This window comes from Pseudoliparis swirei, chromosome 19, assembly GCF_029220125.1.
Source record: "Pseudoliparis swirei isolate HS2019 ecotype Mariana Trench chromosome 19, NWPU_hadal_v1, whole genome shotgun sequence".
NCBI lineage: Eukaryota > Metazoa > Chordata > Actinopteri > Perciformes > Liparidae > Pseudoliparis > Pseudoliparis swirei.
Genome location: NC_079406.1, coordinates 12,545,351 through 12,566,363, shown reverse-complemented (window position 1 = coordinate 12,566,363; position 21,013 = coordinate 12,545,351).

The following is a 21,013-nucleotide window of genomic DNA, read 5'->3' as shown; positions in this document are numbered from 1 at the left end:
TGTTTTAAACACATCTGTGAAGATAGTTCACACCTGGCTTCAATCAGCGTCTTGAGTGATCCAATCACAACAAACAGCTCTTAGTGCGTCAGTACAGAGTTGCCACTGGAAGGCGACCACTTGTTATCAAATCTCACTTCCCCGCTCAATATGCAAATAAAGGATGCATCATTTCCTTTTGAAAATACCAAGTGTTGCTGTTTTTATTGGATTTACTGGAGTACCGAGAAAATTAAACTGCCAATCAAAGGCCACCGACAACCTTTAGTCCTGGAACGTCTTCAGCTGTTTTTAAACTCATAGCCAAAAGAGGCCATGAGCTACTGGCCTATGGCTGGCTCTAGTTTCACAGAAGTATAATCTCATGATATCATTACAATATTTCTAATGATATTTTCTCTACATCATGATAGGTTTGATGAAATAGAGACCGGTCTACAAAAGATGTATGCTAAAGTGATGTGAAACACATAAGACAAATTTTATGCATTAGCTGTTTTAACCGTACAGCTGTCAACACAGGAGTTACTATTTAAGGTTCTTAGCTTTATGGGAGAGTAGCTGATATGAATTCCCAACTAAAGAGGCCCTTTTGTCTCCTCTGGGCAATAAACTGTGTGAATTTTTTAAGGAGTTATTTAAGTGTTATTAGGAGGTTCTCACAATAAACAGCTAAACCCACAAGCTTAAATCTGAATGTTGTTGTAGATCAGTTTTTCCAAACCAACCTGCAAACCACAAATGTCTTAACTTTCCTCTACATTTGTTTAACAGCAACACAGTTACGTCGCACACAGAAAGTAAAAGAGATGAGTGATAAATAGAGTACCGTACGTTATGGTCTCCCAAAACAAAAAGGTTTTCCTTCATGAAGGTTTCAACATGGAACTGGAGGGTCAACGCTACATTGTCTGTAGGCTACACACAGGCCTGCACGTTGGTTTAGTTTGGCCCACATTAATCCCTCCTTAAGGACATCCAGGGCACTCTGTGACCCAACATTGTTGGAAGTTGTGAGCCGGCCAAAAAACGCCTCCTGCTGCTCTTTGTCCTGATTTCACACAGTTAGTGCCGATGCTCCAAGTGTAAGCTCCAGCTGGGGGTCAGTGATGGTCAACTCTGAATGGCCTTGTTCTCTACAAAACTACACGTGAAGATTACAATTACTGTTGTTCTGCCACTGTTGTTTTGACCAACAGCTAAATCAAACCATATAGTATATTTACCACTTTGCCATTTTTCAAAATCTGTACAAAAGTTGTAATTAATGGCTTATTTAATTGTTAATGAATAAGCTTGTAATGATTTATAGATATATAGTTATAGATCAATAGTTTTCTTGTAAAACTGCTTTGAATGGAAAAATGCCATAATGTTGAAACATCAAACTAAAGAGTTGAACCAGGCAACTTCAGTTGGACCATATTCTGGTGAATAGGTTTATAATTTGTATAGATTGTAAATAAAAAATAAAATTGAAGACCCACAACATATTGTGTCAAGTTATTTATTTTTTGTTCAAACAGATATTCTAAAATTAATATTGGTATTATAAACAATGTCCGGCCCTATGTCTGTCTAGCTTTCCATTCTTGAATGGCACCAATGCACAGTGACAACAGTGACAACAGGGACAACAGGGACAACAGGACACCAGTGACAACAGGGACAACAGGGACACCAGTGGTAATAGTGACAACAGGGACAACAGTGGTAATAGTGACAACAGGGATACATTGAACAAAAAAAAGTTTTCGTAATTGTTTTAACATTGGTTATAAAATTTCCCAGTGGTAACCTGTAGCACTGTAGCCAGGCTGACAGAGAGTCACAGCTCTGTGGAGCCGAGTATTCCTATAGACCTCAGTGGTAATGACTTTATGAACTTCTTTAATGAAAAGATTTTAACTATTAGGGACAAGATTAATAATCTCTTGCCCTTAACCAGTGCCAATCTGTCCTCAAGTGGAATGGCCTTGGAAACCGCTGTATGCCCTGGTGTATATTTGGAGGGCTTTTCTCCCATCAACCGTGACCAATTATCGTCAACGGTTTCTACTTCTAACACGTCTACCTGTCTCTTGGACCCCATCCCGACGAGGCTGCTTAATTAAAGACGTTTTGCCTTTAATTGGCAGCTCTCTATTAGATATTATCAATGTGTCTCTGCTAACAGGCCACGTACCACATTCCTTCAAAGTAGCTGTAATTAAACCTCTCCTGGTGTTGGCTAACTACAGACCGATCTCTAACCTCCCCTTCCTCTCCAAGATCCTTGAGAAAGTGGTCGCAAATCAGTTGTGTGACTTTCGACATCATAATAGTTTATTTGAGGAGTTTTAGTCAGGATTTAGAAAACGCCACAGCACCGAGACAGCACTGGTGAAAATTACAAATGACCTCTTAATGGCAGCAGATAAAGGACTCCTCTCTGTACTGGTCTTATTAGACCTTAGTGCTGCATTCGACACCATTGACCATGACATCCTATTACAGAGACTGGAGCAGTCGATTGGCATTTCAGGCACGGCACTAAGTTGGTTTAAATCCTATTTATCAAATCGATCTCAGTTTGTATTTGTAAACGATGAAGCCTCGATAACCACCAACGTTAGTCACGGAGTTCCACAAGGTTCTGTGCTTGGACCAATTTTATTTACCTTACACATGCTTCCTTTGGGCAATATTATCAGGAAACACTCCATAAACTTTCATTGCTATGCAGATGATACTCAACTATATCTATCGATAAAACCAGAGGAAACCAACCAACTAAGTATCTTTGATCGGGACTTGTCCTTTAACTCCCACGTAAAGCAAATCTCAAGGACTGCATTCTTTCATCTACGTAATATTTCAAAAATCAGGCACATCTTGTCTCAAAAAGCTGCAGAAAAATTGGTTCACGCGTTCGTTACTTCGAGACTGGATTACTGCAACTCCTTATTAGCAGGCTGCTCTAATAAGTCTCTTAGGTCCCTCCATTTGATCCAGAATGCTGCAGCTCGTATTCTCACTAAAACTAAGAAAAGAGATCACATCACTCCTGCACTAGCTGCTCTGCACTGGCTCCCAGTAAAATCAAGAATCACTTTTAAAATTCTTCTCTTAACGTACAAAGCCTTGATTGGTGATGCACCATCATATCTTAAGGAGCTTGTAGTAACATATTGCCCCACTAGAGAGCTACGCTCACTAAATACGGGACTACTTGTAGTTCCTAGAGTCTTAAAAAGTAGAATGGGAGCCAAAGCCTTTAGTTATCAAGCTCCTCTTTTATGGAACCAGCTTCCAATTTCAGTCCGGGAGGCAGACACAGTCACCTCATTTAAGAGTAGACTTAAGACCTTCCTCTTTGACAGAGCTTATAGTTAGGGCTGAATCAGGTTCACCTGGTCCAGCCCCTTGATATGCTGCTATAGGCTTATAGCTGCCGGGGGACATTTTAGGATGCACTGAGCACCTATCTCCTCTTTTTTTTTCTCTCCTTAGGGATGAATTTTCATCTCTCAATCACACGTTACTAACACTGCTTTCTCCCTGGAGTCCTTTTGACTTCACGTCTCATGGGGTCATCGGACCCTATGAGACGACATAGATCCTATCTGCCTGATGGATCATCGAGGTCTGGGTCGTGGAATTCCTGCTACCGACTACGACACTGTCCTGTTGCGACTCCGCCCACTGTTGAGACTCCGCCCACTCCTCCTCCCCACCGCCATCTGCCTGATGGATCGTGGAGGTCTCCATCGTGGAATATGCCTACTATGAACTATTCATACACTCTGTCATATTCATTGAATGTATTTTAACTCTAAATATGTCCTTCTGTACACATTACATCTATTGCACCTGTCCATCCTGGAGAGGGATCCTCCTCTGTTGCTCTCCTGAAGGTTTCTTCCCTTTTTTTTCCCCTGAAGGGTTATTTGGGAGTTTTTCCTGGTCCGATGCGAGGTTTTGGGGCAGGGATGTCTATGTGTACTGATTGTAAAGCACTCCGAGACAAATTTGTAATTTGTGAAATTGGGCTATACAAATAAACTGAATTGAATTGAATTAACCAAAAGCAAACGTCTCATCAGGCTGAAATGACAACATTGTTGCTGGCATATTTTTTTAGCTGAAGCTAACTAGCCATGTTAAGATGGTGGAAAACGCTGTAACCGGCGGACTTTGTAATGTTTCCAGCTGATTCATTTCAAAGGAAAGGCAAGAAGCCAACATCCTCACCAGTTGATGATCCATGAAGAAGATATAATTGGGCTTGCTAAATAAACACCCAATTTAATTGAATCGAGTCTTTGTTAAATTGTGTGGAAAATGTGAATTCCTGCATTAGGTCAAATTGCTAAATTGTGTAATTTTCTGGTTCTCTCTGTCCAAATTAGTTGTTGCTCCGCCATTTTCCCCATCTAAAAACACCACTGAGTAGAGCATGGCCTTCTTGGCAGCCCAGTCAGTTCATATGAGAAAACAGGCAGAGACAGGAAGCCACAAATGAAAACAGAAGCCGTGTATTTAGCTTTGTGCATACCAGACTGTCCATGGACATGCTTGTATTACCCTCAGGGCAAGTGGTCAGATGACCCAGGGCCATATTGTGCATGTAAACACATTTCCAAATAATGTAATGTCAGCATCCCTGTGCACTCTCAGCAGGTGAAATCAAACTTCCCGGTACATTTTTACCGAGGGGTCTATCAGTTTAATCCGCCTGTGTAGTTGTGAAGAAGAAATCACCTTACAAAAAAATGTTAAGGGCTGAACAGGCTCTTGCGGCTTATCTCCTCAAGCATCATGCCGAGGAAACATTATAGTGTGACAGAGAGCATCTAAGGTCACACTGTTATCCACAAGGGCAGAATGTAATCTTCCCTCTCTAAAGCAACATTTTTAAAGGGACAGATTGATGGTAAATGCAAATCAGTCAAAGCCAAAGAGCATCTTTTATGGCTTGACACATTATTCCTCTGTGCTGTGAAGCTTTGCGCGCATCAGACAAAGGAGAACACTGTGCGTGTTGTGCTCGCTGCATTTTTAGGCAGGAGGATGCATTTCTAATTTCTCAGCCTTGTCTAGTTGTTTAAAAAGAATCAGTTTCATACAAGAACACAGATGCTTAACAAGCTTAAGAATGTCCATAGTTCGAGGCCGGATGCTATTCCAGTATATCTTGCTCCTAAGGGAAATCAAGCTGATATATCCCTTGGGGCTATGTTTTTAGAATCTGAGCAGCAGCCAGAGAGGTTTAAAGGATGTTTTAAAGTATCTCTCTAAAAATGTACTTCTTGGTGTGGACAGCATCGGATAAAACAGACCAAAATCGACAACAAAATGTTTAAGATCGTCCCAAAACTTTTGAAAGTTGAGTGTAGTAAGATAAGAGCCTCCTCTGAAGGATCAAGACCAAGGACATGTGCCGAGATTACGATCGAGTTGGCTAACAGTGAGTAAACCTCAATAATACAAGCAGATAAAAACCCAAACAACGAGTCTCAGTGCAGCGGCTGCCATGTCAGTCAACCCCAGTGGCTGTGGTCTGGAAACAATTACTGTTGGCTTACACTGACACGGAAATTACAACTATTACTGCACTTTGGTCTATAACAGAGGAGATATTGAAGGTAGCAATTAAGTTGGCTCGTTCTGATTGAGACCTATTTCAGAAATACAAAGACAGAGCAGTGACATTAAGTGTGTGTACGGATAATAATACAGTCCCCGTTACTTAAATTTATGTTTTGAATATTGCAAGGTCCTATGCATTACAAATCCCTCAAAATACTCACTAATGATAGTCGCCAATATGGAAGCCATCCAGCGGTCTACTGTGCGTTATCAAGTTCATACACAGTGCAGATGTGTGACATATTACAATGAAAGGAAACATGAACTCCATTCTTCCAAAAGACATTCTCTCATTTGGCGTCTTGATGATGGTGTTAAAGACAACAACAAATCTCACATATGTGTTCAGATAGGTTGAGAGCTGGTGACACAAATATACAGCAGGACAACAAAACAATGGCCAGCTGATGCAGCCGTGCCACACGTCATATTTAATTTCCGTTGCATTAAAAAGAAGGCTCCGAGGCAAGGATGTCTCCTTTTGTTAAACGCCTATTGCCTCGACTCTTCTCTCCTTGTGTCTCTTCCTCGAGAAGATGCAAGGAAAATATTCGAGAATATACAAACTGGGAATATAAACAGGAAAGGCCCCAGGGAATAGCAAGTTCTGAGCTGAAGGAGATGTCAATGTTTGTTTGTTTTCTTTAACTTCCTATTATGCAGTAAATGTTGATTGCTCAATTTAATGGACACCAAATAATAATAATAATACAACTACTTACGCTTAGATTATTTCCCTTTAGACCTCGCTTTCGCAATGCATCTTCCTGCATCCGGGTACAATCTCCAGGACAAATGTAGCGTAAATGGAGGACGTTGAACCGAACGAACGCAACTGTGGAAAACAAAATGCAGTGTCTCCTGTCTTTGTGTGGTGGTTCAAATTGAGACCGGGACCATTTTATTTTCTGTGGTATTCATCAGTCATGAATGCCATTCTGTTATCTCAATACGTTTCTACAAATTTAAAAAGGAAGCAATATGGAAGTAATCCCTTTTTACAAAAAAATTCATCAATAATTAAAATACAATTCAAGATAGCAATGCCACTTCTCCAAAAACTAATGTTCCTTGAAATTAGCTGTTTGTCATCGCCATCATCCAGGGCATTGATTCATTACCTGAGCTCATTGAATGCCACATGTTAACTGTAATTATGAAACAGCATCATAAACACACATCTGCCAAATAGAATAGAATATAAAAGTGAAGGTGTGGGAACAGCACAACGAAGAGGGAGGAATGGAAATAAAAATGGCTGAAAGCTCTTTTGTGTTCCTCATTAAGCATCCGTCAAGCAAATGGAATTAATTGCTTTTTCTGCATCAAAAGCTCAAAGCAACTTTTTAACAGTATATAGAAGAAGTGCAGTCAATCAGTGTTTCCAATATATGAGGCTTACAAGGACTGAACCAAAGTACATCAGTCTTTTGAAAATTAAATTGAATTTAGTGTGAAAAGTACAAAATCCACCTACCGGCACCTTAAGCGTACTAATCAACATGTTATATCTAGGCATACTATAGTTCATACTCTAGTAAAGAACATGGAGTGGCTATTCTAGTGCACAAAAAGCTGAATTTCAAATTGTTAAGAGAAGAAAAGGAAATGGAAGGAAGAATGATATGTTTGGAAGCAAAGATGTATGGAATTCAAATAAACCTATGCAATATATATGCCCCGAACATTGAAGACCCAGACTTTTTCATGAAGTAAATAAATCAGTGGGGAACATAGTTGATCATAGCTGTTGATTTTAATCAAGTTTTGGATGGGGCTTTAGAAAAAACAACTCCTTTACTTAATATGCCAAATGACAGACTGGCTATTCAATTACTGATGAAGGTCCTCAGATTGACAAATATATGGAGGCTTGTCAACCCAAGAGAAAGGGAATAGACATTCTTTTTTTCTCCAAAATGTGTTTATTTGATTTTCTCTTTTCCTTCATGTAAGAACAGGTTACAAATACAGTAAACGTAAGAAACATGCTACCAGACAATAATAAAATAAAAATACAAATAATGATAAAAATAAAATCAATTATATAAAATGATACTCAATACTGGATGGCACACTCATTGGTACATTTGCAAGGGGTATTTAGACATGGGGTTGCTCAGAGATTGTACAGGGGTAATGAGGTCACTTTAGAGCCCTAAGAAATTGAGGGCCCTTTACAAAGTCCAAGAAGGAAGTCCACATCTCTTCAAACTGTGCATATTTTCCTTTCAGTGAGTATGTTATTTTTTCCATGGCTATAACTTGTACAATGTCCTCTAGCCGGCCTTTGGTAGTCGGCTTCTGTATAGATTTCCAACATTTTGCAATAGTCCGCCTGGCTTGTTGTAGGCATAGGGTAACCATCTTTATGTTAGCTCTGCTGATATTAATGTCCTTTGGTATGAGTCCCAAAACTCATATTCTTGGGCACATAGGGAGAACCACCTTTGATGCATTTGAGAGTGTCTCAACAATCATCCTCCAAAATTCCTGTACTTTTGAACAGGACCATAAACAATGGAAAAGCGTCCCCCAATGTGTTTCACATTTAATACATACATCAGGAATATTAACATTGAAACAGTTCAAAAGCTCTGGAGTGATATACAGCCTCATGGACCATTTGTACTGTAATAGTCTGAAACCTGAATTAGATGTTTGTGTTTGGGTACAAATATTTTGCCATTCAGACTCCGTTATCTCCTCCCCGATGTCTGCACACCAAGCAAGTCTCTTGTCCTCTGATGTCTCTGGGGACCCAGCAGACAAAATCTTATAAAAGATGGAAATAAGTCTTCTCTAGTGAGGGCTTATCATAATGTTTTCTACTGCTGAGGTGTCAGGTATTGAGAGCTTTTTGGGGGTCTTATAGATGAAGTCTCTGACTTGTAGGTATTTGAAGAATGTGGCAGCTGTCTCCAATTTGGCCTCGGCGGCTGGCTGGTTGTTAAACAGTCAGCTGCCCTCAGCCAACGCTGCTCGTATAAAAGTGCAGCAGAGCTGGAGTTGGGGAGAGAAGAGTGAGCAGAGGCGCAGGCTTGCGGTCGGCTGTGCTGAATGTGAATGAAATAAAGCATGTTCCCGAATAGAACCTCGTTGTTGGTGGCAATTCATTGGTGCTTTGGGGGGAAACCCACGGGTGACGGCCAGAGAACCGTTACACTGGAGCCCAACGTGGGACCCACCGGAGAAAAAAAATCACCTGGAAGGGATGGAGCAACAGATGCTCGAGTGGGTCGCAGCGATGCGGCGGGACCAGGTCGAGGCAGACCTACGCCCTCGGGCTGCTGGGGCTGGTCACTGCCTCCCGTAACCCGTCGGCTCTGCCGAACCCCATTCCCCAGGATCCGTCGGAGCTGACGACCCCCGTTTCCCGTGACCCGTCGGCGCAAAGTCCGACCCGTGTTCCCCGTGACCCGTCGGCGTGAAGGCCGACCCCATATCCCCGGGTCCCGTCGGCGCTGCCGACCCCTGATCCCCGGGTCCCGTCGGCGGCGCCAGTTACCTCTGCCCCGTCTCTATCCTGGCCGGTCCCAGTTCCCCGTTCCCCGTTCCGGCGGGCTTGAGCTCCCCGTCCCCCCGTCCTGGCCGACCCCAGAGCCCCCTCCTTCCGATCCCGGTCCCCCAGAGCCCCCTCTTCTTGATCCCGGTCACCCAGAGCCCCCTCCTCCGCCCAAGCTCTCATGGTGGGGAGGGAGAGTAGGTCAGGGCGAATGGAGCCCCGGCCTAAATCGGGTGGTGGGGACATGTGGCAGCTGTCTCCAATTTGGCCTCGGCTGCTGGCTGGTTGTTAATCAGTCAGCTGCTCTGATAATTCTTACGTTATGGGGAAAAATGTATATCATTTAGATCAGGGGTGCTCACATTTTTTCAGCATGCAAGCTACTTATTATGTGACCAAGTCAAGGCGATCGACCGACGGGGGGATGGGGGTGCTAGTGCTAGTGAGAGTGTGCTCACCTGCCGCGCGCGAGCCGAGAAGAGTTGTCGATGGGGGGGGGTGCTAGTGACTTTTCCGTTGCTCCGTCCCGATGCTCGCAATCCGGTGTCGGAGCTCTGTGGCGCACGAGACGGCGGGCAGAGGACTGTTAACGCGACACGTAGAGACAGAAATGACATGCTTCTGCTGTATTGTGGCGCTATAGAGAAAGTGACAGGGGGGCGGGCCAATTTTTTTTATGTCATGCGATCTACCATACTACGCCGCGATCGACTGGCAGGTCGATCGCGATCGACGTATTGAGCACCCCTGATTTAGATGGTGGTCGCTCCACACTTTAATTACATCTCTATGATGCAGGGAGTAAAAAATTAATAATGATAACATCAAATTTATATTAATATTTTTCCACCGATCTTTATGTATGACTAATTTCGAACATTTTATAGTCAAAATCGCTAAATTTGCCTATTTCCTGTTCAAATACAGGATGAAACGAGAGTTGAGGCAGCGACGAGTCGAGCCTCACCTCTGATTGCGCAATCCATCATAAGCTGGGTTGATGCATGCAATTGGCCCGTGCGGGCTGCCGTATCTCTGCATGTCGCCAATATAATGTTTCCAGATATGTTTATTTGCCCTGATTTTCCACAGTCTGGCTAAGGTCTTTAACCATTACACTGTAAGTGACATATTTAGTTTTGCTGATGGGAAATAGAACCGCAGTGAAAAGGCGCAGGGTGAGGCAGATAATCCTCTGCCGCCCTGCAGGGGGCGCTCGTGAGCCAACGGGTACTTGTTGCTGCTTCTTCTACGCTGAGGCGCCAGGCGAGTCAAGTCCGTTTGTTTTTGTATTTTGCTACGTCATACTGCCAACATGGAAGAGGATTATATATCTAATAGGGCTGTGAAACGATTAAAATTTTAATCGGGTTAATCACAGGTTTTTGTGGATTAATCATGATTAATCACATATTACCGATATTCTCGGTATATTTTGTGAGAACATAGAGATTTATGACAAAAGACGGATATATACATGTATACATTCTTCTATAAAATGGTGCTGCAACTCAGCAGTTATTTAGCAGTTTTCTTCCATATGGACCATTAATACATCTTCATCTTAAACAGAATGTTTAACCCTCATGTTACCTTTCGGGTCAATTTGACCCCATTCAATGTTTAATGTCGGTGTTCTTTGGGGTCAATTTGACCCCAGGCTGTTTTTCACTGTGTCAAACATAAGAAATATCAACTTTTTTATTTATTTAAAGGGCTATTTAGGTTGTCAACAAACATAAAGTACCTCACACTTAAACTTGGGAAGCAATATTAATTCTAATAATTTTCTGGAGGTTTTAATTGCTGGGGTCAAATTGACCCCGAGGCTTAAAATATGTGAGTAAATGTAAAGGTAACAGGAGGGTTAAACAGAACATTTTTCTCTTGTTTGTCAACCATTAACTCCACCATGATACAATCTAAAGGCCTCTAGTCTTCCTTTAGCAGCTGCTGAAGAACACTGACTGTGGGTTTTCTTCATGAACTGGGCCGTGATGAAAGGGACGGCGGGGACACCGCTGCAAAGCTGAAACCTCACCGACACGGACAGGTGGACAGATTGACAAGTGACTTTTTTTTTGCTCGGTCCCGATGCGCACGCACGGAGCTCTGTGGCGCGCGAGACGGAGATCGATAAGTGTTAACGCAACGCGAAGACAGAAATGACATGCTGCTGTGGAGATACGATCAACAGACGTTTAGTTTAATAAAAGAACAAAGACGTGCTATAGAGAACATGTCAGGGGGCGGGCCAATCTTTTTAATGTCATGCGATCGACTGGCAGGTCGCGATCGACGTGTTGAGACCCTGATCTACAGGAAGTAAAAGTCGTAACAAGGTTTCCGTAGGTGAACCTGCGGAAGGATCATTACGATGAACAGACCGTCTGCATGAGAGCGGACAGAGTTCAGATTGAAGTGGTGTATTAAAACTCATTTTGCAAGTGACTTTTTTTTCGTCCCGACGACCAACAGACGGATTGAAACTCATTCTGCGCATGCGTTTAAGAGTTTAAAAAAAATAACTAGTTAAACCTGTAATTGAATTAACGTGTTGTTTTTCACAGCACTAATATCTAAGCTTAAAAATGTCTCAAAACTGGACTTTTCAGTCAAAAGTGGACGTGATTAACACAGGTAGACCAACGCCGGAGCTAAAAGGTTTGCGTCAAACTTTTGTTTACCTTTACGTATCTGTAATATGTACCGTGCACGTGTGTGAAGAATGCTGATGAGACATGAAATAACCAGTAGCCAATTTAATAAGCTACCCTTTTGGGTTTATATATTTGTAAATCTGACACTAAAGGAGTCCGTGCCTCACCAACCATGAACCTCACGTCACTGCTAAGATGATACCAGTAACTTTTTCTGAAAAGATCTTTAAACAATATTACCAGTTAGGTAAGCAGGGCTGCACGGTGGTGTAGTGGCTAGCACTGTCGTCTCACAGCAATTCAATCAGGAGAGACTGGTATTTAGAGTTTAACAATCATTTATTACAATAGAATATTGCAATAGTGCAAAGTCTTTTTGGCGATTGGACTCCATCCTGAAGTAGGATAACCCAGGGGTAGAGATGTTGATATCTGCGCAGGCAGAATCCCCCCATGGAGTCCAGACACTGGTGGTGGTGTCGAAGACGCATTGCCGCAACGCCAATTGGAGGAGCCTGGGGTGGAGGAGGGACGAACTGACACAAGCTGAAACGACAACTGACAGCAGCAGAGAACACAACTTTAAAGTGTTACCAACGACTCTGTGATAGGCTTATCCAACTGGGCTGGCTCTAAATGGTTGGTTCATTCATCGGGCCCGCCCCCAATCAGCTAATGGAGTAATCGCTGCAAGACTTGTGAATGAACCAGCTGTACCCAATGTCTTCCTGTCTGAATTTTCGCTGAGCTACATGAGGGCCGTGGGTTCAATTCCCGGTCGCGGCGGTCCTTCTGTGTGGAGTTTGCATGTTCTCCCCGTGGCAGCGTGGGTTCCCTCTGGGTTCTCCTGCTTCCTCCCACAGTCCAACGACATGCTCAGGTTAATTGATCTCTAAATTGTCCATAGGTGTGAATGTGAGCGTGAATGGTTGTCCGTCTCTATATGTGCCCTGGAAGGACTGGCGGCCTGTCCAGGATGTCCCCTGCCTTCGCCCAGAAGGGGGATTTCTGGAAGTATTTACAGTTGAGGAGTAGCATGGGGGCTGGGTTCGGACTGAAAATAGAAGCAAGAAGCAAGTTTACGCACTATACAATTGTACATAGATATTATTTCACATCTTTGAAACTGTATAAAATGGGATTAAGGCAGGATAATAAATGTTAGGAATGTAACAAAGAAATGGACACTTTTCTACACGCTATGTGGGAGTGCTCCAACGTGTGGCCTTTATGGAGGCAGTATTGAATACATTAGAAGGGTGGCTCAAGCGGCCATGAATCCCCACAACTGTGTTTATTAGGGGACAAATCATTGGTCCCACCAAGCCTCACCAAAGCAGAGATTAGAATGTCATTAACAGGTTTCATGTTGGCAGCAAGGCTTATCCTGCGAAACTGGAAGAGCCCCCATACGGCCACGTTTACAGATTGACTCACACAGGATGCACAACAAAGGCCTAAGATCACCCATAAAGTAGCACAACTCGTGGACAGTCTCTCTGCAAAATTTGACTTTAAAAAAGTGAAGCAGAAAGCAGCTAGAGTTTTTAGTAAAGAGAATTTAGGCAAGGTCTTCAAAATGTGCATTTGGGTACATTTGAGCACCATCTGTGCCATTTGAATTTTCTAATGTACCAAACCATATAGTTTACTTGTTTATTACTTATAGTGTAGAATACATCCAAATACAGCAGTCTTTGGTTTTACAACAGTAAACCAAAGATGAAAGAACGATAAAACAAAGTGGTGCTGTTCGCATGCGTCCTCTGCGTAGCGGTCATTTCTCTCTCTGTCGGCCCCGAACTGTTACGCAGGCAGATATCTCCGCTGGGGAAGGGCGGGTTTAAAAAAACTCGTCTTTGAAATCTTTAGAGCCAATAAAATCGATTGGTACCAAGAAAGACAAGACTGACAGCACTGTGAGCAGTTAGAATACAGAAAGGCGTCACTGAATCTGAGCTTTTTCCTCAATATTGATGTCCTGCACTCATTTTCATATCCAAAACCCCAGCTTGTGGTTTTTGGGTTACACTGCTGATGATGTTCTCAAAGGGAAGATGTATTGGTTTCTATGTGCAGATATTAATGCCTTAGCTACTCCTGAATTGGGGATACAGAATAAATGAATCATAGCCCAAGCACTTTTCCTCACCCCTCACTCCTGGGAGGAGGCACAAATCGCTCAAGGGATGAATGACACTAAACTGATATGGTTCAGATATAAACGTTTGATGACTGGCCAGGAAAAGCACCTGAAATATGTTCTCAGTGGGAGCGCAGTTTGGAAACTTTGCTGCATGTCTCACAATTAGGAATTTAGCACATGCTCTGAGCTCTCAGTGGCTTTATTTTTTGCTCATCAACAGAAATACTCCATGTCCCTGGTCCTCCTCGCAGACCGAGGATCTCATGGTCCTCAGCAATTCTCAGGATGAAAATATCCCCCTCCTCACAGAGGTTTGCCATGGCCAATGTCAAGAGAGCTATCTGTTTGCCATTATTTTGGGGCTTATTTACGAAAAGTTTATTTTGACTCGTACTTTTTTCCCTTTTGGCAAGGCCTCCGAAAAGATTCTGCGGTTATCCCAATGTCTCACACAAACTTGTCTGCTCCTCATGTTGTCTGTTTACATTTCCTTCATATTATGTAAACTTTGCGAACGGCAACACAGAAATTATAATTTCCACAGTTTATTGGAACAGGTACAAATCAATCACATCATCATCTCGGTTCATGATTACTCTCAGCAGCAAATCCACATAATCTATTGTTGGTTATCGACTCTGCTGTGAGGAAGCACTTCATCCTGGGAGCAGAAACATATGACCCTATAAATATTCGGTCTACCTTTGGGAATGATAAGTCTTTCCAGCGGGGAGAGCATCCCTCATCTCAGACTTGATGTGATGAGGTCTTCCAGCTGGTGGTTAGAATAGAATATACACTTTTATTAATCCCCAAGGGGAAATTAGTTCTCTGCATTTAACCCATCCTTAGTTATTAAGGAGCAGTGGGCTGAAGCAAGCAACTGGGGTTCAGTGCCTTGCTCAAGGTGCAACTAATGGGGAGAGCGGGGATCGAACCCACAACCCTGCGGTTGCAGGACAGCCCTCTTACCCCACTGAGCTAAAGCCGCCCCTCACAACACAGCGCAGCCTCTTTGCAACCAGTAATGCCACAAATAATGCTGCCAAAAGATGAACCAATGCATCTAAACAACATTTAGAAAGATACAGACTGCCTCAGGGTTATTTATTCAACATCTAAGTCACACTTTTCAAACAAGTTAATCAATTAAAGGCAAATTATTTTTCTTTTGTATTTTGTGGCCACAACATAACTCCAGCTCAAGAATGGAAATCAGGGCCAAGTAAGCTAAATATTATTTAGCTTGAGGCTGTTGGAGCACATCTATGGATTGGCTCAACATGAAACTCTTCTGGTTGGCCATGGCAACGGGGGCTAAGGTTCATGGGTATTGCAGTATTTTGAGCCGTCGACAAACCTGATTTCTCAGACACAAGATTATTTTCTGGACTGCAGTTGCCCTCAGATCTCCAATGATTTAAAGCTTGTGAGAGCATTATGTAGGTTCACATAGTCGTTTCCAGCCACAGCTAAGAAACTCACTGTCCCCTAGACAAAAGTATGAACTAGCAGGTGAACAGAGTTGAGTGCAGCTTAAGAGTCAGAGATTTCCCACAAGATATAAACCTTATGCGGTTAAAAAAAACAAGGTCAAAATGAATATTGGACTTACATTTATGGAAAGAAACACGACTTAAAACTAATGCTCATGTGGCTTATGTTCGGCAGAACGAACACAAACAGTGGTAATACAGTGGTGTGCTGCATTCACAGTGCATTTCTGCCTTCAAGATGATAGAAAAAAAAGTCTGCATAAACCATCGACACTTTTCAGACTTTAATAAAAAGGCTGCTATTTTTGAAGCAACCAAGCTAGCCCTTGATCTGTCTTAGTTAACATTAATTGGTTTTAAAATAAACTGTATGTAACATGATTCTACTACCAGGAAAAGAAACATCAGCAAAATTAGCCAGAATGGTGTATAGCAACAAAACATTTGTTTGTTCCTTCATAGAAAGCATGATTTTATTCTCGACAGTCACTAATTTAACAGCATGTGTCTTACAGTACAGATTCAAAACTGCTTTAAGGGCATCAACCTTCAACCAACTCAAGTTTAACCACATGTGTTGTAGAGAGTTTTTTAAAACAATGAAGCCAGCAGTGGCTTTGAAGTGACTCGTGTTTGATGACGAAAAGCAGGTTTTATATCGACCTTTTTCCCTTCTACTCATCAGGCCTGGGTTGACCTCAGCGGCCCCCTTGTCATATCAACAGAGACATCTTGCTGCTTTCAAAGACCCCTTCAAATGCCAGATGTGCCGGCTAACCAACCTTTACTATGAGAACCATTAATTCTGCCTATAGAAAATGTATCATCAAATAAATGTTTTTCTTCACAAGAAAGGATTGAAGAGTGTCTTGTTTTCACTTTTAAATATAATGTGTACATTCCTTTTGAATATATAAAGGCATTTTCCAAAAACCAGGAAACCAATAATGTATTCTAGCGTCTCAAAATGAATTAATTCTCCTGAGAATAGAAAAATGAGGAGGAACGCAGTGCACCTAAGCCTGAAAAAGGACAATTTGTTCATTCTCCTCACTGAAGAAAATCAATTTTAATAGACATCTTTAGCATGTCATTGCTCAACTGTATTTACCTCATTGCCTGCTTCCAAAAGAGCAGTTGATACACTTGTTTGGCTTTATATAACACTTTTTACAGGATGTTCTTATAAACTGAGAGCTATTGATGCAGGCTGACTCACCATCACTTCACACAAACTCAATATGTTTTCAATGAGGCCCCAGAGCTGAGGTCATGTGACCCATCTTGGCTCTGTTTTCTTTTGGATCAATAAAAAGAAATGGGTCGGGAAATGTTACTTTGCTTAGCAAGTAAATCCTCACAGCAACTGATGTGGTGGACAGATCGACGATGCTTACAATTAGGATGCATTTTAATGACTTACTGTAATGCATAAGAATTGCTTTGACTTATTCAGCAACAAAGCCCATCACGATGCATCATGAGTCTATTTAAAAGTATTATAGATACAAAATTGTGTTTATTCAAAAGCAGAACAGCTGACTGCTGCAAGATTAACACCAAATCAAACAAAGTCAGCCAAATTCTACAAAGATTCATGACACATATTTGAGGCAGATTACTCTGAAAATGTTGTCCATCTCAGCCAAAAGTACATCAAGCACATGCCAATATATTTGATAAAACAGGCGACCAATACAAACAGAAAACCTACAAGCAAGCTGCATCCTGATATTTACTCATGCATCTTTTATTTACAATGTTCACCTTCTTATAGTTCAGCGTGTTAGCAGACTAACATTTCAGTTTTTGGTGGAAAGACCAACACGTCACTAGTGTGGCTAAAAATGCTGAAAAAAAATAAACACATTGTACATTTTCATGATAAGTAATTCATAATGTCTACAACTCACCAACAATGTATAACTCCGTCTTTGTCTTTCTCTTCCTGACAAACTCAAGTCTTTTCATGATACTTTGTCTTCACGAGACAAGTGGGACAATATAAACATATCCTTAATATATTGTGAGTGCATAATTTAAATGAGTGGCTTACGCGTTTAATTTACATCAGAAGGCCCTACGCCAAGTTTAAATGTAGTTTGTGGCACAATTTATCATCAATCCATCGATTCATAAAAGGTCTTAATTTCTTTTTTCCCCTTTTAATTTCCCTGATGGGCAAAGAAACAGGCTGAAGCTGAATATTAGCACCAGAGCTGAATGTAACTGTTTGAGTCATAATAAAGATCTAAATGTGTTACTGTCGTAACTTTGATTTCAACGGCATCCGCTTCAGGTTTAGTGTCAGAGAAAGATGAACAAAGAAAGCTGGAACACTATAATTTATGTGATTTGTTCAGATTGACAAGTCAAGATTAGTTTGTCAGCTCCATTTGTTCCACCAAGTCTCTCTCACACCCACACCCACACCCCCACCCACCCACCCCCAAACACACACACACACACACACACAAGACACAAGGAGGCACACATCCTTCTTTGAATATTGAGAGAAGCCTTTCCCAAGCACAAAATACGACTTACTTCCAGGTGGAATAAGATGGCATTAAAATTGATTGCTAGTATTCAAATGAGATGAAGCTTATCGGCTCGTCTGTGGAGCAATATTGCCATGATACATATTTGTTTGGAGAGCCTGAGGTAACTCCGAATTTGCTATTTGATAGAACTGATCCTGACGTCTCTGCAGAGCTAACGGCATGTCATTGAAAGTAATGTGATACGTTTTAAGACTGGAAAGTCTTTTCTTTGATTTTATATGGCAGTAATGTTGCAATTTCATTTACATGCCATAAACCAAACAATCCCCTTAAGGTTTCTCTTATCTGAGACCATAGCATAATATATCTTGGAATTCCGTGCACAGTGGTCAGAAAACATGAAGAGGAAAGTTTTATAAAGTTCCAAGGATGTTCTGGTGGATCAAAGCCCTCATCAGGGTCTTGCGGGGTAAACATTGCACATAACAAGTCTCACTCTCATCACAAAACCTTAGAGGCAATAATCTAATGGTTGGGGATCACTACACCGCTAAAGTGTCCACTCAGCAGCACTCTGTATAGAGCATTGGGCTCCTGCCAGGTCATATTCAGCTTAAAGCATCATCGTCCAAGAATCTCCTCCAGTTTGGTCCGCCAACCCCGCACAAAAACCCTGCCCCGGTCCCGTTTCTTTCTTTGTCCAACAACCTACACCAACACACTGTTTTTGCAGTCATGTGCATTTCTGATGAGGGTCAGCCAAGAGCCACACCAGTCCTTTATCAAATTTAAGTGATGTGGTTCTAGCTTCACTGCTTGCGATTACCTTCTGTCAAATAGAATGACTGCTTATGGAAGTGCTGGACTTGCAGTTTTCTCACTGAGGGAGTAAATCGCCTCTTTGTGGGTCGTGCATTTCCAGCAGTGCAGGTATAAATGCGTGACGGTAAATGTCCCATTGCAAGGCGTGTATTAAGAGCAGTCACTGCAACTTTGTGGGCTGGTATGATACCTCTCCCTGGATGGCTAGTTGTGTCAAGAGAATAATGGAGGGAAGGAGAGGTGGGGGCAGACCAAGTGAAAGCCAGAGAGAAGCTGACCTTAAACATCGTGTTTAAAGAGATAATTTCAATCAAGCCGCGGGCTCTTTACAAGCAAGAGAAAGGGCGATTCATCTGCCGTTGTGGGAAGCCAAAATAGTTCTGATCTGGCACTCTGGCAGCTGAGCAGCATTGAGGAAATCTATTTTCTTCTCTTTTCATTACTTTTTACTGACTGATTTCTGCTGTCAAGCCAGCCTGGAGCTGTGATGTAACCACCAGGATCATGTTGTCCATAAATTATTGTGCCGCTCTGGTCCAAGATCCACAAGTATTCAAATAGTTTAAACTACTCCAATCAACATTAGACAGAAATAAATGAACGGATCCGATCAGACCGATAAGTCATTGTGTCAACAGCACTGCTGTGGATTTTAAAGTCATAATTTACTGCCAGGCATAAGCAAGGCATTTGCTAAAGTAGGTTCACATTAAAATGTTATCAACACAAAACAATGACCAGCAACAGCCAGCAATAATAGGGCAAACTAACACAAATGGACATACGTACTGTGTCATAATACTTCATTTTAAATATTAGGGATGAAAAGTAAAATGAGAAGCACATGCAGGGTACTCCTTCTACTGTTGTTGAGAGCAGTTCTATTTAAAAACGACTTGGGTCTAATGTAAGTCTGGTTTATTTACTGAAACTCGTGGTTATGATAACAAAACTGACGTTGATCTTATGCTAACATTGAAAACAATCCATTCTTATCTTCGCCATTACTTTCTCGTAGCCTTAAACTTTTCATAGCCTTTATCCAGAAACTGAATAAGATGTGACATTTAAGAAGAGTGTATGGTTGCTGTTAATACACATATTCCAAAATGAATTGTTTTGATTTCTCTTACTGTGTCTCTTGTTTGCACTTTTCTGTATGCTGCTGTAATCATGTGAACGTCCCTGCTGCAGGACTAATAGAGCAGTATCTTATCTTATAAGATCAGCTTGGGAAGATATGTGTAATGCACACATTGTAAAGTATATTAAATGATAGTCACGGCTGTGTGCATAATATCCACAGTTTTTGCAGGTATTTCCATTTGCAGCACAAGGCATTTGAAATGCGGCATAAGCAGATCTGCATTCATTAATCATGAGGGAACTGCTAAAATCAGCAGTTTGACTTCTGGGGACCTTTGGCTCCTTCCACAGCAATTTAGCATTGCAATAATTGTACCAATGATTCTGTGCTGTGTAAGGAAGACCGAAAGATGAAGACAATCAAATATCTGCAAAACTGAAAATAACAACATATGAAAAGGCTCTGGATGTATTGGTTTAATGCCATAATTATTGTTTTCCTGTCAAATTCATTCCCAGCAAATTCCCAAAAGACACTTTGACTTCACTTTCCATTTCTAGTGACAATCTTTGGAGTTCTTTTCCAAAATATTTCATGTTGTCCCGAATAAGAAATATTTAGCAGCAGCTCCAGATGTCGGTTGTCAGGAAAACCCAAAAATGAAGTCACCTTCTGACCCTGGTCGGGTTTCTATAGGTTGTAGTTATTGGGAAATATGCTATCATTTGACTTTCCCTGTCACACCTGCTGAGGTGTGAAACCAGATGGACCTCCCTCCCCGTCCTAATTGACGATCAGTCCCAGCTGCTCCGGCAATCACCGCCCAGGGGAGGGAGGAGACAGCCACACCCTCTTGGTGAGCCCTAGACAGACAGGGTAAACACACAGGAGACAGAAGGACAGGGAAACAGAGGAAACACAGGGAAACTCTGTCTTGTCTTGATGACAACATGACAGTACCCCCTCAACGAGAGCCTCCAGGCGACTCTCTGGGCTTGACAGGGTGAGTCTTGCGAAAATCTCGAATCAACTCAGCATCCAAGATACGGGAACGGGGTTCCAAGGACCTCTCCTCTGGGCTGTATCCCTCCCAATCCACCAAATACTGAAAGCCCCGGCCTCGTCGTCTGACATCAAGTAGTCGTTTGACTGTATATGCTGG